The sequence below is a fragment of the Myxocyprinus asiaticus genome, chromosome 39 (assembly GCF_019703515.2).
Source record: "Myxocyprinus asiaticus isolate MX2 ecotype Aquarium Trade chromosome 39, UBuf_Myxa_2, whole genome shotgun sequence".
NCBI lineage: Eukaryota > Metazoa > Chordata > Actinopteri > Cypriniformes > Catostomidae > Myxocyprinus > Myxocyprinus asiaticus.
This window is the reverse complement of record NC_059382.1, coordinates 15,439,240-15,449,857: the sequence shown is the minus strand read 5'-3', so window position 1 is coordinate 15,449,857 and position 10,618 is coordinate 15,439,240. Positions and strand designations below refer to the sequence as shown.

At 37.6% G+C, this 10,618-nt stretch overlaps 1 pseudogene; it reads right to left on the bottom strand.

Moving 5' to 3' along the window:
• Window positions 1-3,053: 3,053 nt before the first annotated feature.
• LOC127429664 (Fanconi anemia group J protein-like) overlaps window positions 3,054-10,618 on the bottom strand; it is a 48,693-nt pseudogene continuing 41,128 nt past the window's right edge.

Genomic DNA, 10,618 nt, shown 5'->3' with positions numbered 1-10,618 from the left:
GAAAAATATAAATCAATTGATTTAAAGTAGTTGATTATAAGAATAGAAATGTTATGTTTTTAGTTTATTGCAAAATATTCAGATATATACAAATAGTTTGAGAGTGTAGGGAGACTGACTCAATTAAGTCATTTGCAGAGCTTCATGGGAGTGGGAGATTTCTTCTGAGCTCTTTTGGAGCGTTTTGTTTTCCCTGATTCTCTGATTGGTGGATCTTCCTCTGCAAGATCATGGGTAGTTAGTTCTTCACCAGAAATTCAGCTATTAAAAAAACATTCTTTTTTATTTCAGAGCTGTATAGTGGTTAAGTGCTCTGAAATATGGTGCAGTACATCATGGGTGACCCGAGTTTGAGTCCCAGCTCGAGGTCCTTTCCCGATCCTGATCCCCCCTTCTCCCAGTCATTTCTTGTCTCTCTCTCTCTCTCTCTCCACTAACTTTTATATAAAGGCAAAAAAAAAAAAAAAAAAAACAGAAAAAAAAACAAAAGTTTTTATAAAAGTTGACAACACAGATTGATGTATAACTGCTGATTTGTGTTTAATGGTGAAAATACGACTGTGAAAATTATGATAAGAAACAACTTTTTGACAGCTAAAAGTCATGTACACCCTGTCAAGTAACTTTAGGTGTCAAAATGCATCACGTTTGAGCTCAACTGCTTGTCCATCGGGTGAATAGAGCTTCAGTGAACTACATAGGACACATAGGGTGGTGATGTTTTGCATGTGTAACAGGAAAGACCACATCCCAATAGGACACCAACTGGCACCAACCCAGAGTGGGATGTGGTCTTGTCAGGCGACTCAGAACTGTCCATGAGATGCAGAAAGCTCATCCATTCACAGAGAAAACCAAACGTCCAACATGGTAAACCAATCCACTGAGTTATTATTATTAAATTGCACACTCACTGTAAAAAAATCCAACTTCAATTTTGTCAGATAAGCTCAATTGTAAAAGTTGATTGAACTATCTAATGTTGAAAAAAGTGAGTTTACTTAAAAGAATCATTTAAGTCAACTTTTATGCCATTTAAGTCGGATCATAAAAACATAATATAAGTAATATTTTTATCAGATGTTGGATTGTATAGTATTATATATTGACCTTACCACTGTTGACAAAATGTTTTTTTGCAAATTAACTGCATACGATTTAGTGCATTTTCTGTGGAAACTTTGTGCACCTCTGTGAAATGGAAGTTTAAATTTGACTGTTGTAAGTCTATAATGCCAGGCTCCACTACAGAAAATCAGGAAATATATGGGAATCTAAATCTTTGATTTTGACTCGCATCTTTAACCTCTTACGCTCTGCAGGATTTTTGGGCTGCTACCTGAAAATTTCACACTAAAAATGAAAAGCTCCCTGTTCACAGATACAGTGGACTAATTTAATAAAAATGATCTAATTTTACAGATAACCCCCTAAATTTTAAGAAATTATTGCATGGTATATGTTTACAATTTTATGATTAACAATTTGTTTGAGGGGGGGGATTTATTTTTTATTTTTTCAATTTTCAAGCAAAGGGTCTTATTTTATTCCACTGGACGGCAGCAAGTACTAGAAAAAATATTTTTTTCCTCCCTTACCATCTATCACATTATACTGATCTGAAATATAGGTGGTGCTCTAACGCATTTTAGCCCTCACCCATAGACAACAAGTCTTTTTTTGAAGTGCTGAGAGCTTTCACACTGTTTTGTTGAATATCTTGTCTTCTGAGTTGTGTCACTGGAAAGCAGAGAATCCCAACTTTACAATGATGTGTAACATTTCATCTCCTATAGATGAGAACCTATTTTGCTGATGATTTGTTTCTCATACTCTTTCTACCAGATTTCATATTTTGTTCTAAAAAATTTTGACACAACAATAGATCATTCACCCAAGCAAGCTAACAAACAAGTAAACAAGTAATTTCTTTAACTCATTTTAAAGCTAACAACCCAAGGTAAGATTTGATTATGAGGCTATTTGGAGCTTACAGATCAATGTTCAGCAAAAAAAAAAGAAGAAAAAAAGACATTTATATTTTATGCCTTACCGAATAAAATTTCACTTTGTGATATTTTTTAAAATACGAGGGATGAGCTTTAATAAAATTTCTTCCCTGCTCTTTGCTGTCCCCCAAATTAACGGTGTTGCTGTTTAAATCCTCTAATGAGACAAATTTTGTCAGGCTAATGGTGGTTAATTCCCAAATTGAATGTGAGGGACTACATATTTTAGAGCACATTTTCATTCTGGTAATATTGAGTGTTTGGATTGTATCGCCAGTAAGAACACCTTTCCAAAAACAATATCTATAAATGCATTATTCCTCAGCAGTGAATTTATGTGGATAAAATAAACCCAAACTTCTGCCACACAATGACACTGAATATGAGTGTTTATGACTTGCATAAAATGTGATGCCTTTTCCTAACTGTCCTAAATAACAGAGCCAGCATTCTGACACAATGCATTCCACTATAGGACTGGGCGATATATTGAAAGTTCAAGATATATTCACATAATTTCGCCGGTGATATAAATTTAGGCAACACTGTATGACTCACTTGTTTTAATAGCCAGATTACCACAAACATAGCCAGAATAAGACAGATGTATTAATAACCTCTCTGCTTTTACCTTTTGGTAAGTTTGATCCATTTCGCTGATTAAGTTCAAACGGTCCGTTTCAATTAATTCAAAACTCAATTCAAAAACTATGATTCAACTATTCCTTTGTGTTATCACTCAGAGATGTTCACATATGTCTCAGCGTAATATTTTTCATATATTATATTTTAGAAAAAAAATTAGTTATGTTGGTGCATACATTTACAAATGCTCAGTGATAGAAGCTCTGAGTTTAACAACATTACCTTTTTAATGAAAAAATTCTGAAGGATGACAGCTCTTTTTTATGCTTGTCTAATCGTTACTGCTGGGTACTGTCTGTTTAGGTTTCAAAATAACAAATGACTCATTCTTTGTTGTTCAAGTTTGTGGAGAGAGGTGGAAAGAATATCTAATTAAAATCAACACCGTTGAGACTTCACTTGTCACAGAGTGGAGTATGTGCTTGTCACTTATTTTAATAATTCTTATAAAGATTCATATCAATTTGGCAGCATATTAAAACAGATCAGCATCATGAGTTTGTTTTGGGGTTGAACAGAGTATGTTACACTGTTACACCAAATCAGACAAAACAGAGTAATTACTTTTTAAAAATACAAATATACATTGACATATTTTCTTCCCTTACCATACATAAAGTTGTATTATTAATCATCAGTTGAGATAATGCAAGGCTGGCTGGCCAGGGGCACAGATTTGAAGTAGTTGGTGAGTTTACCTGATGCTGCTGATGTAGTGGACCTTTACTGCCTAGATCTGGAGAGTCTATGTAACCTGCTACTGATGGTGTCCTTGTGTGAGGTAGGCCTATTTTCAAAGTCTGTGCTACAGTTTAAACCTGTCTGCTCTGATTTACCTTGTAAAAATGCATTGTCTGGGACAGTGCCGCTCACAAGGTCTTCTGACAATGTCCTCTTGTCTTGCACTGAACAAAACAGATCATCAGAAAGTACTTTGGCTGTGCCATTAGTGGGAGGATGGCTGACCTCTGTCTGCAGAGGAGATTTCTCAACCTCTAAAACAGTAGTCTCTTCCATCGCCTCCCCGTCTCCTTCAAAGAGATCAGGGCTGTAGAAGATACTCTGTTTCTCTTCCTCTTCTGTGTCTTCAAGATCAGTTCCACTGGTATTCTGCTTGGAGGTAGAGCTACGGAGCACTGTCTCCAGAGAGAACTCAGGTGGAGGGTCAAGTGAAGCACCATTTGTTTGGTGCTTTGGTACCACAGGAAGTTCAGGAACGCCACTTGTTTGGTGCTTTGATTCCACAGGAAGTACAGGAAAACCACTTGTTTGGTGGTTTTGTTCCCCAGTTAGCACAGAAACAACTTCCTGGCATTGCTTGCTGTCCACTGAAATTACATCCTGAGAAACAGTCTTTTCAGAGTGCTCAGATTGAAAGATAGGGATCTTAAATTGGCTACTGATTGGAGTGGAGGCAAAGAGATGCCCTATAGGCCATGCTGTTCTTTGGATATTAAGTTCCCTATTTGGTATTGTGATTGGTTCAGATGGATGCTGTATATTCTTTTGGTCACCTGTTCAAACAGAGACACAAAAACATCTAAGTGACAAAAAACACTCGGGTGTATATAGCGAGTCAAATGTGTGCCTATGAAACCAGAATCACTTGGTAAAACAATACAGTCAACATTGTCCTACAAAATTCAATACAAACAGGATCCAAGGCCAGCTTTGATTAAGTGGTGGAGTACCGGGACTCTATCATAATTGTGCAGGCTTTGGTTGTGGGTCTGCATTATGGGTTTGAATGTGGAGTGGATTTGTTCTCAAGTGTGTGCAAATACGCACGCTCAATCTTCCACAAGGGATTTCGTTAAAAGCAACAGGTCAGACATATGCTCATCCCAATGCTGTTCAGTCAATCAGGGGCCATAGAGTCTGACAGGAGCACTGAGGAGTGAAGAGTATGTATACAAACACATGTACATATCACACTCACAGACACACTTAGCAGATGGTTTTGATATACCCAATATATTAACGGTATTAACTTTAGGTGTGTAGCACAGATGTCACAGCATTCATGTTCAAACTCAGAATCACCATTTACAAGATTTTCAAGTAAACAATCAAACAAGGTCTCAATGTAAGAAAGAAAGAAAATAATTGTATAATGGACTAGTGATTGCCCTATAAAGGAGTGAAGCAGAAAATGGAAGGTGTTGGCCCAACTGTTATTCATTACCAGATACAGTATTAAATATGAGGATATTCCCTGAGGACACAAATGAGAATGTTGTTCTATGGGCAAAAAGCAAAACCATACAGGTTTGGAAAACAAAATATTGGTGACCAAATTTCATTTTATGGTGAACTAAACCTTTAAGCATTAAATGTTTTGATTTATTTCCACCCAAGCCATACCTGATCCAGAAGACCTGCTCTCAGAGTTAGCAGCCTTAACCACAGTGTGTGGGTTCAGCAATGCAGGCTGAGGGACATATGGCTTCTGGGGGACGATTATATCTGAAGGGGGTGAGATAGTGGTGGAGCCGATCTCCGAGGGGCAGCCTGTGAATGCTGCTCTTTAAAGGTCTCTACTGCCCCCTGCTAACCTTGAGAGAAGGACTCCAGGGACTGCATGGCCCCAGTGAAGGTGTTGTGGTGTCTCACTAGCTGACGGACCCACTTTGACAGGCCTGAGAGAAGAGGACAGCAGTGTTTGTCAAACATAAAACTGCTCCTCATGACCACTATTTTCATAACACACTACCACATAACTGTCATCTGTATAGATTTTCAAGTAATGAATGTTTCCAACACATTGCTGTTACATGAAAAAGAGCCCTTATGTACACATTATCTGGTCATAGTTTATAATCTAGTGTTTCAAAACCCTTGTGGCAGGTCGCTATCTCCATCTAGTGAAACAGATATGGAACTACAGCTGGGTGATGTAATGCCCATAATCATTTTAAGACCGTTTCTCAACCTTTATGACTCCAAGACCCCCCGATTGTCTGAGACAAAAAGGTATTTCTGACATTATATTAAAAAGAATGAACAACTCTGTGCACACAAATTTGGTTACTGTTCAATGGGACAAAAGAAATTAAATGCAGGATTGCAGTAATGGACCATAAGCAGGAATGTGTATAAAAAATAAAACATTTTAAGCACAGACTTAAAGTAGATAAATATATATTTTAAATCGCTCTACGTTTGAATGGCAGCGGTGAAAATGCTATATTATATCACGTGCGCCTCATCATCTACTGCCCAAATGAGGCTTATTAAATTGCACCTCTCCTCTCTCCTGCCCACTGCACAGCCTGGCTGAAGGACGGCCCTCAGAGGTTGGGTGACGATAATGGGGGGGGGCTCATCCTACCATAATATATTAAAATGTGCAAAATAGGAGTTTAGATACACGCCTACATTTAGATTTTTAACGGATTTAGCATTTAATTAATTTCAATTATTTTAAATAATTTTATGTCATCTTGAAGCCAATTAGAAGTTTGCCAAGCCCTCCTAGTTGAAAACCAGTTTCAAGATATGCTATTGCATAATTATTTTACCTGTGATGTATTTGTTTGGGTTTGCCCTGAACCGGTCGTCTACCAGAATCAGTGCACTCCAATCATTTTTATGCTGTAAACACCTATGGCAAATAGAACAGCAAAGCGCTATTTACACTAAATCTTTCTTTCAAAATGTCTTGATAATTAGTAATCTATAATCAGAAGTGGCCTTTGCTAGGCAGCGCTTACCTTCCGAGTGCCTGGTTTAATGCCCGATATGCTTGAATCTCATACCAGCGATCACCAGGCAGAAGCCCTGGACTTGGCATGCTGGTCATTATATTTCATGTTCAGCTCAACCTGCAATGTATATAAAAAAAATAAAAATAAAGAAAAATTATGAACACTTTGACTAAAGCATCCCTTTAAACAATTATTTTACATGTAGAATTTTAGGCAGCCAGCCAGCAGGGCAACAGCACACACTAGAACTCCTGATGATCAGGTTCAATGCCTAAGCAGAATTATCAAACAAACATACAAAAAAAACAAACATGTCCTTTGGGTGGGTGACGTGGTGTAGTGGTAAAGGTTCAGGTTTTGTAACTGAAGGGTTGCACATCTGAACCCTGCATGGAGCGAATCATGAACCTTTAATAGGCTCACTTTGACTTTTTATGTTTGTGTGCTGATAAAGACTATATTCTTTGTACAGTAGAAAAATTATGAAAAAATGCAACATGCTGTAGGTGCGTAGGCTACAAAAATAAAAATAGAAAGAAACTGTGAGTTTTGTGAGTTTTAGTTTTATTGCAAAATGGTAAACGTTTCAATCACAAGGGAAGAAAGTGTGGGAATTTTTTGCTATAAGCACAAATTTAGTAGTAGTAGTATAAATCTTAACCATGTTTACACCATGTCTGATTTCAAAGGAAAATTGGAGAAAATGTCCAGATCTATTGATAGACTTAACATTTTGCTGCTCCACAAAACATATTGATTGATCAGAAGGCCGAACAGACCACACTTGGGAGTAAGGCAGCTGTGCCACCATCGTTCCAACTGTATAGAACTAATTAGATTAATGCTGGCAGAAGGTTGGATTGGTGAGGGGTGATCTGCAGAGGGTGAGGCTCCCCTAAAGATGACACTCTGGGCCTGAAGTGCTTTCATACTCATCTGCCCACACCCACTGATCCATTCCAAAGAGGTGAAAGAAAAGGGTCACTAGACAACAGGTATCTGCTTTGCCATAAAAATGCCAGGAAGGCATCCATAAATTTTAACCCAATGCCCTCAGAATTTTAACGCTAACCTTTTTGAATTGACAAGTGAAAAGTTCAATTCCTGTTGAATGGGACAGGACAACAAAAGCCTTTAACTATTTGTGACAGGCACCATGTGTTCCGACGCACCCGCTCAGAGCCAAACCTGTACGATGGCATGACCAATCACAGGTACGACCTGTTTCTAGTACACATCAGCTCAGTCACGTCACACAAACTCAAATCTGGATGCATCAGCCATGTTCTCAATGTTGTCACACACCTTAATCAGGAAAACTTAGAAACACATGGGCAATTGAAGCATACCCATTTATAAACACGTGGAGCTAAACTGAAAAGCAAACACTCAAGCATGACTGCACCCGAAGTGTCTATCTGATATCTGATGCACAATCTCAGATTCTAACCCAGTGAAAGGATTAAATGCATCTGGATAAAGATCCTGTCGTCAAGTAAAGGCCACTACCCTGAGGCAGACTGTCATCTAGATCCAATCAGAGTCTATTTCACTATCAAAGCCCTTCACCTTCAAGAACCATGTCAACACTCAATCCAACATGACAGCTTGCATATGTGAAAAAGCCAATTCTCCCTGCTAGCCAAATCTCCTCAATGTGCAAGAAACCACAAACTGAATGGGATTATGTAAAATGTCAAGAGATAGCCCACTCTAACATCAGCTTCAACCTCTTTACCTGTTCATCCTTTAAACATACATTTGACCAAGAGGCATGTATTGTAGCAGAGCGTTACACGGTCACTGTGCTAGTCACTGAGATTCGTCTTAGGAAACAGTGGGTTAGGGCTGCACAATAAATTGATAATTTATTAAGATTAAAATTACAACTGCCACAATAAAGTAAGAGAGAAAAGTGTCCACTATAGCATTCAATTTAGGTCTACTCTCATTGGGTCAAAATTCTCATTACAAATATTTCAATATAAAATGTATCATTACGATAGGCTACATATCTTGATACATCTTGCATACATTTTATATATTGTGATGCATTACAATATAGCAATTGGATTGCAATTAATACTGCACAAGAGAGACCCAAAGCGTCCTTTGGAAGAAAGAGTGAATCTGCATGTTACATTTAAATTTCTCTTGCTTATTCATTATAATAATATAAGTGTTGAACTGCTATTCAAGATTTTATACAGAAGTAGATTAATAAACATATTAATACTTGGATCTAAATTATCAATACAAAATTGTGAGAAAAAAAAATCTTTGTGATATTATTTGTTTTCAGTGGTTGGGTATTGTAATTCATCATGCATGTCCGTTGCTCACTTTCTGTGTATAATTTGTTCAGAATTTGAATAATTTGAATAAATATGTTTTCATGTCGTTAAAACAGCCATGTGAAGTTAAACATTTAGGCACTGTCTTTATTTATTGATGTTATTCAGAAATACAGTTCTCAGATTGTTTTGGGTGTGTAGCCCACATAAAGAACATGGCATGCCCATTTAAAATACGCATTTTAATGTAAATTCTATTCATCAGAATCACAATTACAATATCAAGGGAAATAATTGACATTTATGATTTATGTCATAATTGTGCAGCCATACAGCAGGTCACACTAAGGGCTGAATTTTCGTGACCATGCAAGGTGCCGCTCTACGCGCAAGGACGTGTGCTCGGTCTTATCCAATTCTAAATGCAATATTTGTGCCAGCACAAAGCGTAAGTGGGCGTGGGTGGGAGTGTTTGCGCTATCTGCGGGTGTCTATGCGTGCAAACTGTGGGTGTATTGTATGTTAATGAAGTGCCGCAAAATTCAATTTGCTATTTTTTTCAAATATATAGGTTACTGCACCAAGACGTCTGAAAAGCACGTCTAATCTTGGTGCAAGGTCTAAACTCAGTTCCTGCATTTGCAGTTTGGAGATTCCATCAGCAGATGATATCAAAGAGTTATCAATCACTTTTAATACACGTCATGATGTGTGTTAGTAGATCAAAAATATTATAATGGGGTGAGTAAAAATATAGATTTTTCGATACATCGCGATTTTCATTTGAACAATCTCATTATCGATTCATCAATCCCAAGATCGAATTTGTCAGGGTTCAGCCACTTCTGTTGGTTTTGTTTATATCTTTCTGTGGCTGAATTCTGACACTCATGTGTCATGTTGTGTGAACACATGGCTTTGTTTGGTTTTTATGCCATGTGTTCTTGGGTCTTGTCATTTGTTGAGGAGTGCACTTGGCTTTGTGTTTTCTCATTGTCATGTGCACTTGCATTAGTTCAGTCGTGAGTGATACACCCCCCCCCCTTGTTACTTTGTTATCAGTTTAATGCCTCACTTGCCTTTCCTCGTTACCTTCCTCATTTTCTGTTTTCTGTCCCATGCCAGTTCGTTGTGGATGTTTTCCCTGTATAGGTGTTCGGTCGGTTTGTCTGTCTGTGCCACTGGAGATTCCTGTTTTGAGCCTGGACCTCAAGGCTCCCCTTCTCCAGCCCTGCCACCAAGTTCCTGTGTCTGTGGAAAGATGTTTTTCCCCTACGGGATGGTTTCTGTTGTTTTTTTTTGGATCTAATAAAAGCCCATCATTTAATCTGCACTTGAGTCCTCGCCTCTCTACTCCCACACCTGAGAGATTTTTAACTCTATGCCCAGCTCTCCACTACAATGAGAGGAAATCACTCGCATTTGCAACCAAATTTCACGCTATGCAACTAAAATGTATATATTTGGCAACTGGCTGGTAAATGTTCATATTTCACTCACCAGTAATTGTGTAGTATAGTGGTGAAGTATTCAGCAGCAAGATCCTTTCACTGCGTGTTGAGAGTAAAAGTTGTTCCGTGTAATGCGTGTCCAAAGACGAAATCCACGCGACCCATTTGTCATTGAATGTCTCTTTTAATACCCTTTCTGTTCTCTACAGTCAAGTTGTTGATCAAAAACAAGAAAAAAATAAACATTTAATTCTAATCAAGCATAGCAGAGATGATGAAAGCCATTCGAGTTTCTCTCGATAACATGCTCTCAACTACAGACACTCTTTACAGAAATGCTGGTTTTGTTAAAAGACCGTACCAGTCTTCAACAATCAATGTAAATACCTGTAAACAGAACAATGCAATTAAACAATAAAAATTCATTTATGAAATATAATATCTTATTTATTGATTAAATAAATGGATTTGTTCATTTTTAAAAAGTAAAAATGTTAGCAAAATTATGAAAA